We start from the raw sequence: 14,765 nt of genomic DNA, 5'->3' as shown, positions 1-14,765 counted from the left end.
TGACCGTGTCAATCAATGACAGAATGTAAATTTTTAATATAGGGCATGAAACTTCAGCAGTATAAAGAAAGCTCTGTTAATCCTACACTACCTTTTCTGCCTCTCTGCTGAATTTTTGCAAAGAATCTTCCCTGGTTCGGTCTCAATAATTTACAGAAACACTATGCCACACTTATGAACCTTAATAAACACTAGAAATTTGCATCACAATGATTGAAATTTACTTTGGGATTTGCTGTGCTTCCCATTCAAACTGTTTGCCATCTTGAAAATACAATAACAAGGATTAAAATTAATGCAGTGAACATACATTTTGATAATTCCTTCTTTAAAATCCAACTTTCATTTATTTAAAATAAGTTAGTGTATAAATCAAGAGTGTAACTGTTAACTTTTTTTTTTAATTAGAAGCCTTTATTTAGACCCATAATCTAAAGTATCTTAAGCGAGTGGAATGAAAGAGAGCAAATTAATTCTAGTAATTCAATGAGACAGAACAACATTTTTCTAAGTAAAAAGATTTTAAGGATCTTTCTTTGCATCCTTTCTTTTTGTCATTCATGTGGAACTTATTTCTCTTTTGATTGATGCCAGTCTACCTACTCCTTGCAATTATTTACAGACATGTTTCAAATAAATTATAAAGCTTGTTCCAAATATTCTAAACATGATAATCAACATATTATAGATAGACAGTAACTGTAAACAGAGTAGATCTTGAGGATGTTCCAAATTACTCTCCATTAGTTTAGTTACTGAACTAAAGATACCAGCTGTCTCATTTGCAGGCAATTTTGGTATTTTGCCTTCCGTATAGGCTGCTATCTATTGGATATTTCATTCTGAATTTAAGGAATCATTATTCCCTCCAGGCAGCAGTCTATATTTTGTACATGACCCTTTAAAGTGGATACTTAGCTTCTGCTGACAAATCAAACTGCTTAGCTTGTATTTTGCTAATATTCTAAAGCTCTTCTGATTCATAAGTATCATATAACACAATTAATTAATTGTTTGTAATACACTTTCATGTTTAATTCTGAGTGAACCAGCATGATGGATGTCAGCAGAAAGAGCTGGATAACTATAAATTAACTTAAAACTTTGGTCATTCTACACTAATACTTAGCAGTTATGAATTGCAAACAAACAATTGCAGAACATGAGAGCTCCCAAACCTTGTACCTTGTCCAATGTGTAGAGCTACCTTAACTAACATTTTATCAGTTTTAATTGCACTTAAAAAAATTAAATCAGTGAAACAACTATTTGAGAACATTCTTACAGTGTAGCTGAGAACAACTTAGGAAGTTTGCTGAATAAAAATAGAGCTATGATTCATTAATTTTTTCCTGGAAATAAATTCTTCTACCATCATTAATCACTTAAATTTTGCCTAGTTTATATAGTCAGAAAATACATTGGCATGTAAGGCATATATCTTTTGTTTCAAAACACTACGCTAATGAAGTCTTCACAAACTTTGAAGCCAATAAAACACATTTATAAAATTATTCTACATGATAGTGCAATCAAAATTATAAAATAATACAGCGTACCTTCTTTACAGTTGGATTTCCTCTGACAACAGTTTATGCTGGAATAAATTCCACTTACATCAAAGGAATATTGAACAAGCACGAGAGAAGAACAAGATCGTTTTATCCCTTTTTATTTTCTAGTTGATCAATATGTCATATTTCATGCCTACAAGGAAACTTTATTGTTTCCGTGATACTTGTTGATTCTTTTGTAATAATATTTTGTGTCATCAGTTTGTACATCCACTAGAATAGTGTAATTTGCACTCATTATCTTTCAGAAACCATTGGAGTTTAAATTGTGAAAGAAAAAATGTCTTATTCCCTCAGATATGTAAAACTAACTCAGCCTATGACAGCAAAAGTTCAGGAGGAACTTTTCCTCCAGAATTTTATCCTTCAATGGTAAGTTATTGATTTATTTTATTCCTGATGTCATGCTCTCCTCTCAGCATCCTGCCTTGAGCCACAGGGTTTATTTTAGAATGCACTACGTTTACTTTATCTCACTGTAGTGACTTCCTGAACTGTGTGAATATGTTCCTTGTAGAAATATGGTGCATCACCTGAAACCATGGCATTGCTCAAGATTCCCCAACTCACTCTGATCTAATTCTTCTAAAAATAATCCCCAAATGGATTTGCCTCCTTGTAATCCTTGAGCTGATTATGTGAAATCTAAATAATGATGTGAAGATGAGTGTGCCAGTTTGGGCTGGGATGGAGTAAATTTTCTTCATGGCAGCTTGTATGGTGCTGTTTTAAATTGGTGACCAAAACAGTGTTGATAACACAGGAATGTTTTATCTGTTGCTGAACAGTACTTGCACAGCATCAAGGCTTCCTCTGTTTTTTCATGCTGTCCTGCCCATGAGTAGACTGGGGTTGCACAAGGAGTTGGGAAGGGACAGAGTTGGGACAGCTGAAATCAAGTGACAAAAGTGATATCACATTCCATATTGTATCACATTGTTTGCAGCAATAAAACCTGGGGGGAAAAGGAGGCAAGGAAGATGTTCAGAGTTATGGCACTTGTCTTCCCAAGCAACCATTATACTCGATGAATCCTTGGTTTCAGGAAATGGCTAAACAGCTGCCTACCAATGGGAAGTAGTGAATTAATTCCTAGTTAAGCAACAAAGTAAGAAAGAATAAAGGAACAGTCCAAAATACTATGGAAATTGGTTTCCTTCACAATCTGTATAGAGGCTTACATGAGATCTAGTAAAGAGTCGTATCCATTTATACACAGTAGTTCCACTGATTCTGAGTAAGTTCTTTGGTTTGGTGAAATTCTATGTAAAATGGAATTTCAGTCAGGGAAGAAAAAAACAGATAGATGTAGTCTTAAAGGAAAAACTAATACACTTCTGTCCTTTATGAGAGATCAGTGGTATTACATTATTAATATGATGATAGGTTAAGTATATCTGTTTCTGCCTATGGTCCCTGGTCCAATGGAGCCTCATCTGATTTGCTTTCTCTACTACAGCTCCATCATTCATAGTACTCTCCAATGGAAAAATAAAGTAATTTCTAGCAATGCACATTAGATTAAGGTTCAGGTTCCCACTAGAGTGAGCAAGTGGTAAATGCACAGTTGCTACTTACAATAGAGAGAAATCTGTGCCTAATTTCTACATGCATCCTTGAGTGCTTGCCTGTTTTAAACTTGGCCATTTTTTTTAAACAGGTGAACAAATAAAAATAAGCCAAACACAATGCAACTTCCTAAATATTAGTTTTTCCCTATCATCAAGCATATGATGTGTACAAACCCAGGAGCTAGAGGAGCATAATGAGGCTCCCATGATCCAAGAGGAGGTGGTCAGAGACTTGCTAGCCCGACTGGACAGTCACAAGTCTATGGGGCCGGACGGGATTCACCCTAGGGTACTGAAGGAGCTGGCGGATGTGCTGGCCAAACCCCTTTCCATCATCTTCCAACAGTCCTGGAAGACTGGGGAAGTCCCACTGGACTGGAGGCTGGCTGATGTTGTGCCCATCTACAAAAAGGGCCGCAGGGAGGACCCAGGAAACTACAGGCCTGTCAGTCTGACCTCAGTGCCAGGGAAAGTCATGGAACAGGTGATCTTGAGTGCTATCATGAAGCACATGCAAGAGAACCGGGTGATCAGGCCCAGTCAACATGGGTTCACAAAAGGCAGGTCTTGCCAGACTAACCTGATTGCCTTCTATGACAAAGTGACTCGGCTACTGGATGAGGGAAAGGCTGTGGATGTGGTCTTCCTGGACTTCAGCAAAGCCTTTGACACAGTTTCTCACAGCGTTCTGCTTGAGAAACTGTCAGCCTCTGGGCTGGACAGGCGCACACTCTCCTGGGTGGAAAACTGGTTGGATGGCCGGGCCCAGAGAGTGGTGGTAAATGGTGTGAAATCCTGCTGGAGGCCAGTGACAAGTGGGGTTCCCCAGGGCTCAGTGCTGGGTCCAGCCCTGTTCAATGTCTTCATCAATGACCTGGATGAAGGCATCGAATGCACCCTTAGCAAGTTTGCGGACGACACTAAGCTGGGTGGAAGTGTCGATCTGCTGGAGGGTCAGGAGGCTCTGCAAAGGGATCTGAACAGGCTGGACCGCTGGGCAGAGTCCAATGGCATGAGGTTTAACAAGGCCAAATGCCGGGTCCTTCACTTGGGGCACAACAACCCTATGCAGTGCTACAGACTGGGAGAAGTCTGTCTAGAAAGCTGCCTGGAGGAGAGGGACCTGGGGGTGTTGGTTGACAGCCGACTGAATATGAGCCAGCAGTGTGCCCAGGTGGCCAAGAAGGCCAATGGCATCTTGGCTTCTATCAGAAACGGCGTGACCAGCAGGTCCAGGGAGGTTATCCTCCCTCTGTACTCGGCACTGGTGAGACCGCTCCTCGAATACTGTGTTCAGTTCTGGGCCCCTCACCACAAGAAGGATGTTGAGGCTCTGGAGAGAGTCCAGAGAAGAGCAACAAAGCTGGTGAACGGGCTGGAGAACAGGCCTTATGAGGAGCGGCTGAGAGAGCTGGGGTTGTTTAGCCTGGAGAAGAGGAGGCTGAGGGGTGACCTCATTGCTCTCTACAACTACCTGAAAGGAGGTTGTAGAGAGGAGGGGGCTGGCCTCTTCTCCCAAGTGACAGGGGACAGGACAAGAGGGAATGGCCTCAAGCTCCGACAGGGGAGGTTTAGGCTAGACGTTAGGAAAAAGTTCTTTACAGAAAGGGTCATTGGGCACTGGAACAGGCTGCCCAGGGAGGTGGTTGAGTCACCTTCCCTGGAGGTGTTTAAGGCACGGGTGGACGAGGTGCTGAGGGATATGGTTTAGTGTTTGCTAGGAACGGTTGGACTCGGTGATCCGGTGGGTCTCTTCCAACCTGGTTATTCTGTGATTCTGTGATTCTGTGATATAAATTATATCAAGCAACATTGCCCAGGCTTTATACAAACTGGCATTGTTTTCTGGAGTAAGAACTATGTTTTTCCACATTTCATGTTTAAAAAAATTGCAAAACTAAGGATTCTGATGAAGATAAAATTATTTTTTGACTGTACAACTCTTACTTCATATTTTTTTTCTGAGTAATGCTGAAGTGATAGAACTTATTAATGATTATTTAACTATTTAGCACATTTTTTAAAGTTAACTGCAGAAGCCACTGCTCTCTATGATCAGCTTTCTTGAAAAATTTTCTGAATGGACATTAATTTTCCCATGGTTGCTTTTGAAAAGTATGAAACAAAGAAATCCAATATCCTGATTGATTGAACCCACCAGAAGGTAAAAAAAATCAAGCTACACAGAATTTAACAAAATACTCTTGTCCATTCAGCAACACAATTGCACGCAGGTCTAGATTTAAATCAACAACTATATCCATCCTATCTGAAAGAATGGTCTTTAAGCAGTTGCATGCTCTCAAAAACACAAACCACTTTTCTACTACTTGCATCTTTCCTATTTGTTTCTTGTGTTTGAGCATTCTTGCATGCACATTCAAGACTTAGAACCATAGTAATCAAAGACCACTGTCCTTGCTATTTAGTGGAGACCAGCAGGGGGATTATCATTGTTCAGTGGACATCTCGATATGTCTATACTAGTAAACTGAACAGTTAATCCATGGATGCAAGCAGTGCTACATGAGTGTCCATACTGCTTCATCATGCTGGGATGATCTATGGAATGGTCTTGATCTGCTCCAAATAGCTCTGTCCCAGCTATTGCCCAGCCATAGTTTGGCCAGTTGTGATTTGTCACTAATTGTTCCGAACAGGCACTACTGGTAAGTCCAGCAGGCTTGTAGTGAGGAAGAGAGTTTCTCTGTTTGTGTGGCGATTAAGTTTTGATCTATTTTCTTTGCAATTACAGATGGCATTGTAGAACCACTGTGCAGCAGACAGGTAAAGGCAAAGCACTAAGGCCTCAAAAATCCTGAAAGCCTCTTGCTTAGAGAGAGCCATGCTAATAAACATTGTCACACAGGAACTAATAAAAGAGTGGTCATATTAAATATAAGAAATGCTTATAAAAACTAAATCAAATGTGTGCCTAACAGTTTGGAAGGAGAGGCTGTCAGTCTGAACACTTTTTTTTTCAAATTTTTAAAAGATAATGGGTCTTCGGTATTTACAAAAGTGTAGGAGTCCTCTACAGCCACAGCTACTGTCTTTGCAGCTGTTATTCTTTGCTTCTGACTGCTATTGCTTTGTTTGGGGTGGAGTGACTTTTTCAATGAATTCTTTCAACAGATGTTTTCTAAGCTTGGACTCTCTTCCCTCCTCCCTCTTTCACATGCTGTCTTCTGCTTCCAAGCACTTCTGGGGCTACATGAACCTGACTTAAGCTGTCTGCCTGTCCTGCTGGTGCCATTTGCCATTTCCTTTTCAAAGGGCTATTGCTATAACAGCTCTGTTCTAGGCAGGGAGTGGGAAACCTTTGAAATTGATGTAGCTTCATTGCACAGTCTATCAGAAGGAAGCGACATTAAAGGAAAAGCACTTCACATCTGTTTAACTGCAAGAGGATTTAGTAAATTTTAAACAAATGAGAAGTAGACATATTTTTAAATGCTTATTACCTTGCTGCAGAACCACAGTGATTTCAAAGGCTTTTTCTCCCTGTGCAGAATAGAGGTGAAGCAAAAATTGTTCTTTGAAGAGAAAATGCCACCATCAGGAAATGAAGACAGCTCAGGCAGCTCAAAGAGTCCCAAAAGTGTTAGAGAGACATGGAGAACATCTAAAGGGGAAAGTCCAGGTTGTGAGCAGCCTAAGGAATTAGTTTAAAAGAACCCCTTCCCCCCACAGAAATCCCTCAGATGAAGTGGCAGCTGCTGGATTCTTTCACAACTAACATAGAGGGATCAAGCTCAAACAGTTCCGAAAGTCCATCAAAACAGTAGAGGATAACTACAAGGTCTAAGTAAAGATCAGGTTGTACATTAAGACATTTTCCTCTCCTGACATGTAAAGTGAAGAGGGAGAGCAGAAAAATAAATAATGAGTCATGTGTAAGATTTGAGTTTGAACAACCACGTTATTTCTAAGAACATGTAGCTTGCAGCATTAATTAGATATAGTGTTTTTCTTTTGCTGTTATAAAGCTGCCACCTTTCATTTCAGAGGTGACTACATTTCAGTGGGGTGAAGGATAAACTGTTTGTACTTTGTTGTGTAATGCCCCCAAGCACCATATAAAGAAAATGACTATTGTACATGATTTGTGCCCTGTAAAGACCTTTGAAATAAAAGGTGGACTATAAACATAATATAGAAAGGACTCCTGATGAAGAACTATATAGTCTTGATAAGTATGTGTTAATTGGCAGGTAATTTAAAGAAACCATCAGATCAGGGTAAAGCTTTTATCCCCAGAATTTTATAACCATATTTAGGCCATTAATTTGTGGGTATTTGGATGACTAAAGATTGAGAGACACAAATAAAAATAAAGACATCACTCTGTTTCTGCACTGATAGCATGAAAAAGTTGCATAAACAAAGATAATGACAAGAAAGAAATTTCTTTGTCAATATAACCTCTTTAATTTAAAAAATGTTTAATTGAAGTATGTATCTTAGCATGGACATGAGAGTTATTTAGCCGCAACTAGTCTTTGAAATGCACTGTTTACAGCTGTATTCACACTGTAGCTATAGAGATGGTACTTGGCGGGAGGTAGCTGGTGTTAGGCCTGTTAGAACTTGCTTATATATACTTCTAGGCAGTTGCTATAGTGTGAATATAGATATGAGAACACTTTTTGATAGTCCTACATGCGATTTCTGTCAGTTGCATTTACCTATCCATAGCCCTAACTACAGCATCAGCCAATACTCTTCTGAACACACAGTCTTACAAAGAAAATCTTTTTTTTCTGTCAGCTCCTAAACCCCTAGAAACCTTCAGAAACTAGAAGAGAGGAAGAATGGCTTGCGAGCGGGGGCTTGAGCCTGAGGGATGATCTTCCTTTCCTCATTTGAATCATCATCCCATTCACCAGACCCTTTCTGCTGGCATTTCAAACCATGAGACTTCAGCAGTAGTAAGTATGAATTGAGTTCAATATGACAGCTTGAAACAAAAAAACATGATGATGTTTGCTAGATCTCTGAAATTTCTTAAGTAAGTAAATCATCTCCTAATAAGCAGGAAGATGAATGTTTCTTTTTAATGTCTACGTCTATGGAAAAAATGTCACACTTGGCATACTCTCATTTGTTGAATGTGTCTTTTGAGACATCACCCTATAGCTTTTTTTCTCCAGATGTCTGAAATTACCGTTAGTATATTTTGGGCTAAGGGTAGATAAACTGTGAGTAAGTGTTTCAACACAATCTGTCAGCTGACTGACTACATCCTTAAAAAGTGGATGAGCTTTCGTTCCATGTTGAGTTTTGATAAAACACATTGATGGTATCGTCTGCTATTATCTGCCTATGATGACCATGATGTGAACATGAAAGGTTGACTCATGGATTTCTGGGTAAGGAAGGTCAGTTGTTGTCTTTTACCCTAGCTTTAGCCAGACTTTCAACATCATCTCTCACAACATTGTTGTATGTAGGTCATATTATGGTGCTATACTCTGGATCAGTAAAAATACTAGTGGAATGATCAGGCTCAGTGGGTAGCAATTAACGGGTCATACTCTAACTGGAGGCAGGGCACCTCCAGAACCACAGCGGGTCTATCCTTGCACCTCTTTCTACTATCTTTGTCAATGATATGACAGAAGGAACTGAGTGCACACTCATCAAGTGGACAGATGACACAAAACTGGTGGGGTGAGATGATGCACTTGAGAGCAGAAAAGTCATGCATTAACTTTCAGAGTATGTAAGATCTTTCTGAAGAAGGATGTCCACTAATAAGAATAAAGAAAACAAGAAGCAGGAGCTGAGGTCAAGATTTCTAGTGCCATACTGAGTGGTATGATCTTGGACTAGAAATAATGTTGACTTACAGTGAATAAGTTTTTTTACAGTGAATAGGTTTTTTTAACACTGAAGGTCTACCAAAACATGTTGTAGGGTGGAAGATACACATCAATCTCCTTATGAGCTGATGGAAACACCACTGGAGGTATCTTCATTCATTATTCAGATTACTGTTTAAGTTTTCAAAGCTTCTTTTGGCAATATGGGTCTCCAGCCTTTATGAGGTTTTTGCATATTGATTTCCTTTTTATTTATTTGTTTGTTCATTTGTTTGTTTGTTTAATATAATGAAACAGTCATTGCAAAATGTTCTCCCCTGAGATTAACAAAAAAGCATATCCAAATCCTGTTAAGGCATGACCTTACAAGAAACACAACCATCAAAACACCAGTAGGACTTGGAGACTAGATGATGTTATGGTTAGTGTACCTCTCTGCTTTTAGTGTTTGTTCACCTCTTGTCAAAGCACTGTTCCATGTGGAAGCATGACAACTTGCTCATTAAATGATATAGAGCAGGGAAAGATGCTGATATAGAGTGAAAAGGAAAATTGCTTTGTGTCTTTTCAATGGACCTTCCGAGGTCCATTGAAGATCTGTCTCAGTGTTGACAAACAGGGAGTCAATGACCCTGAACCAGAAGTTTTCTTCAGTACACAAGCTTTTTTGCCTTTAATTAGTATGAAAAGGAAAGAAAGCTGAAGGAAATTAGGCCTCACAGGGCACTAATCATACCTTTGCCTTCTTTTGTTGGTCCAATGGAAGATTTACAATGTTGCAGTTTAATGACTGCAGCACTTCATCACTGAATAGATTTTTTTTTCCCTCAGAAGGAACATTGTCAGTTGAGGATCAGATCTTCTTAGGGAAACTAAAGCATTGCAACTTTGATTACCTCTGTAACATCACAACTGCGAGTAAAGTACTAGCAACCAGTATTAAATGGGATTTGGAACACAATTCTTATATTCTGAAACATTCCTTCAGCTATTAATAACTCAAAATAATTTCAAAACCCTTGAGAAAAAATTAGAAGATGACATGAATTGGTCAAGTATATCTTGACAAACAAACAAGATATGTGAAATCAGAAAGGGATATAATTTCTTGCTGAAAGAACCATTGTGCCTGTAGTGTCTAATAGCAGAGGACTTTCTACTTACTCCTTGTTATACTTCTCCATAACTAGAGCTGTCACAAGCTATGACAGATCTAAGCGCCAGATATAAATTAATATTTCTTTCAAGGCGTCGAATTTCCTACCAATATACCTGCAAGATGATGCAGAAGAGAGCTCAGGAAGAAGCCATGGCTATCAAGATCTTCTTAAGGTAATGACTACTAGTCACAGACGATGCAAGCTCAAAAGGGCAGGAGGTAGGTCAACACATGCGTTCAAGTCATCCTATTCTAAGAATAAGCCTTGAACAGTCTCAGGCCAAAATTTGTTATCTTGGTTGTACTTCTAAAGGTGGAAAGTGGTTATTGTCAGGGGATTTCCAGGAATACCATGGTGTCAAGATAGTTAAGACTTCTCACAGTGCCTGCTTTTCCATGCAGTGGGAATGCACAGAGATGGAATCTGGAAGCTGGTTCTCTACTGTGCCTTTCAATTTGCCATAAAAGACCAACAAGTCTTGGAATAAAATGAGTGGAGAGGGTATGAAAATATTCTTTTCTGGTAGTAGATGACATCACAAGTAAACATTTCTAACTCCACATAGTTTTATGTCATTTGCTCATGTGTGTAAATACCAGCAAAAATGTTTTCCTTTATGCAACAGACATGGAAGGTGGTGAAAATTTATTCCCTCTCATTCAAGAGGTTAATGATAACTGAGAGGTAGGTCTACCTGTAAGACCTGTCACCTTCATGTGAAGCACAGAATCAGATTTTTTCCCATTTTCTGTTTTGGGGTTGCTATTTTTGGGGGGTGGGGGATGGGAATGGGGATTGGACAGTGGAGGCTGATAGTGTATTTGTTTTGTTTAGTTTTTCTGGGTTTTTTTTTTTTTCATTTTGGGCAAACAAAGTAACCCAGAAAAATCCATGTCAAAGCTTTCTCCCAACCACAAAGTGCCAGCCCGCAAGGGAAAGGAAACCAAAACACAACAATGTAAAAGAAACCCTTCACTGGAGAAATGGTAGAATTTCCCCAGAAAAACTGTGTAAAGGAAGTGCATTTGAAAAAATGTCTTATGCAAAGTAAAATAAGCCAGTCAAAAACATATTCTAAACTCAGTAAACTGGAATGTGAACAATTATTCTCAGTAAGAAAATTGCAATATGGAGGGAAGAATTTAAAAGAGCTCAAAATGATGCTCATAGAACTAGGCCTGAAAGAAGCTGTTGAGGCAAAGATACCCTCAGGCAATCAGTCCCAACCTGACATAGACATCAGCAAATTAGTTGCACAAGTACTGTTAACTGAACTCACTCTGCACCAGAAAGAGCTGTATTCCAAGACGGAAAAACACAAACTGGAAACAGTAAAGAAGAGGTAGGAGACAGACTGGGTGGCAGGGAGAGTTGCTGATGCTGCTCAGAATGCGTCAGGGGCAGTTTGTACAGATGAAGCAGCCACAGGCAGCTAAAAGGCTGAGAGTGGACACAAACTAAAGGCAATAGCTCAAGTCCTTTATTTCCCTCTTCATGAAGATCTGTCTCAGTAAAACAGGTCAGTGCTGTAAAGAAGGATGCTATTATAGTAAAGAACCTGAGTTAACGTGCCAGTTTGTGACAGAGTGCATATGGTCATATGCATGGGTAAGTAAAAGAGCAAGTAGGTTATTCTGGTCTTGTACAAAATCTAGAATTTTTCTTCAGGTTTGCAAAATATGTTATGAAAGCCTTTACATTACTGTCCTGTATTAATACTTTTGTCAGGAAAAATTAAAATGGGGCTCTTTACGTAGTAATATAAATAAAACAAACAAAAAAAGTGTAATAATTTAATTTACAAAAATAAAAATATTTCATCTGTTGTTTTAATCTGCGCATTTACTACACAAATAAGTTTGAGAGGAACAAAGTAAAAGTCTGAAGATGCACCACAAACAATAAGGTAATAAATTTCACAACTTGTTTGAAACAGTTAGGAAATCACAGAATCACAGAATAACCAGGTTGGAAGAGACCCACCGGATCATCAAGTCCAACCATTCCTATCAAACACTAAACCATGCCTCTTAGCACCTCATCCACCTGTGCCTTAAACACCTCCAGGGAAGGTGAATCAACCACCTCCCTGGGTAGCCTGTTCCAGTGCCCAATGACCCTTTCTGTGAAAAATTTTTTCCTAATGTCCAGCCTAAATGTCCCCTGGTGGAGCTTGAGGCCATTCCCTCTTGTCCTGTCCGCTGTCACTTGGGAGAAAAGGCCATCACCCTCCTCTCTACAACCTCCTTTCAGGTAGTTTTAGAGAGCAATGAGGAAAAACAAAATATTTAACACTTGTATTGAAAATTATACTTGAAATATACCTCTGAAATTTTAGTTTTTCATCTCATGCTATATAACAACCCCATATTTGATGAGCTTGAAATCCTGTGAGACAATATTTTGCTAGGCAAAATTTTCAGAAACACAAACCCATAATTTTCAAATAAAACCACTATCTGAAGTGACATACAGTAAGACTCTTCTTTAACCTACAAACTCTAGAGATGTACAGTTTGTCAGCCCCTTTAAGTATAACTAGAGTGCTTGCAGTGGTATGGATGTGCAGTAAGTTCTTCTGTTTTACTGCAATTAATGTAGCACTGCCTCTTGTAGTAAAGCTATTAAGCCTCTTGATCTTACAGTCTCCTGCTGCTGCAACAGCTGAGCAGTACATTTTAATACTAAGAAGGCATTTCACTCATCTCCTTTGGGGTCTCCAGAACTGCTACAATGATGGGTATAGAAGCTTAATGATGTTACAAACATATAGTATGGACAATTGTCACAATTTAATTAGCTGCACAGTCCAGTGTGTATTATCGTCAAATATCTGTTTCTTTAAGGATTCTATATTACCCGTCTGGCTTAATAGAAAAACTTGTAGTACAAAATGACAGGTGCTATATAACTGTTTCTGTTCTTCTGTAACTGATAACATGTTTTCTCATAAAGTTCAGTTTAGGAGATTTGCCTTGATTCACTTTGGTTTCTCTTATAGTATTTTCACATATTTATAGGGATACCACTGCCATTGTTCCAGACTCACTTTGCAGACATTTCATAACACAAGTTAATGTCCAATTACAGGCTAACGTGCTTTCTTCTATGCTTTCCTCATAGTTGAGATGCACTTCCAGACAATTCATGCTGCTATGAAACACTAGAAGAGGAAAATACTCCATGGAGGATTTATATATTCAATCTTTAGCATGCCAGAGCGGACTCAGCAGACTGCCTATAGCTAACCTGTAGATATGCACAGCTCATTTATCTGGTTTACTTCTCTAGTTTCTATAAAGATGCTAGGAATGAAGCTGGGGAGATTAGCTCAGACACAGACACCAAAGCTCTGGCTGTCTACAGTCACGATGTCCCACCAGCTGCTGGATTGCTGCAGTCCACGTCAACTATGAACACAGTATTACATGGTGAGTGAAGTCTGAGACCAGGCTGCTACATGCTACATCAGCCCTCACTATTCAAGATATCAGGGCTGAAGGAACAACCCTCAAGGACTCTTACAACTGTAACTATACCCAATGCATGCAAGCCCAATGCACCACTGCTGGGTAGGTGGGAAGTAAACATTTATGCTGAGTGCCAGATATCCAACCTGTCCATGCCAGATCCAATAAAGAGGCTACAAAAGCTAAAGCAACTCTTAAGTTTCGCTTCAGAAATTACCTCAAGCCCTTACCTGGTTGGGGACACACATCTGAACAAACTGGACTTGAGGTGCATTTGGACATGAAACACTTACAAAAATAGCAAATAAAAAGTATAAATCCATCCTTTTGTGAAACGATTATTATATTGTTTGCAGCATTCACATAGATGGTACCCTTATTGTACTCTAAGCACAACTATACCCTAAACATCTGGACAAGACTGGGTCACAGAAACCTAGAAAAGAGCAGGAATTGATTCAGTGTCGCACTCACTAGAAAAAAATAACGCCTCGTACAAATGAAGGTCAATATATCCTATTCAAGGCTACAGTAAAATGTTATCAATTAAAATAAACTATTTGAAAGCAATATATGGTAGTTCCTCACTCACTTTTAACCTTCTGTACAGCAAAATAATGACCTACTTTATAAAATGTAGAGAAAACTTATTAATACTATAACATTTAGTGCTGCTTATGGAACATAGGCTATGCAATGCACCAAGCATAATAATGTTCTCTAGGGTAATGTCAGGCATTCTCTTTCTAGTGGCAATCCAGCGTGGATAAAAACTTTTTAGACTATGACACATCTCTTGAAGATTCTCCAGCTTCTTAAATGACAGAGTGCTTTGGGTTTAGAGCAAAAAACTTGCTCTCTATTCCTACTTACGATTTGTGAATTCCATGCGGTCACATTATGCATAACTGTGCAATAGCAGGAAGTGGAACAGTTCACCACCAAGTCCCCTGCAGCCACTGAATAGTTCCTTTCTTGAAGCAATTAATGCAATTTTCCCTGCTAAGGAGGGCATAATCCATAGTAAAATGTGGAATAGCAGTTTTATGATATTATTAATTCATTTAATTTTTCCTTAATTGGAATTTTTCAGTATACAGAAGGAAGTCATCTACCAGCCATCTGTTCTTATATATTGCAGTCATTGCTAAATTATCCTGTGTTT

This window comes from Phaenicophaeus curvirostris, chromosome 3 (assembly GCF_032191515.1).
Source record: "Phaenicophaeus curvirostris isolate KB17595 chromosome 3, BPBGC_Pcur_1.0, whole genome shotgun sequence".
NCBI lineage: Eukaryota > Metazoa > Chordata > Aves > Cuculiformes > Cuculidae > Phaenicophaeus > Phaenicophaeus curvirostris.
This window is presented reverse-complemented; position numbering follows the sequence as displayed.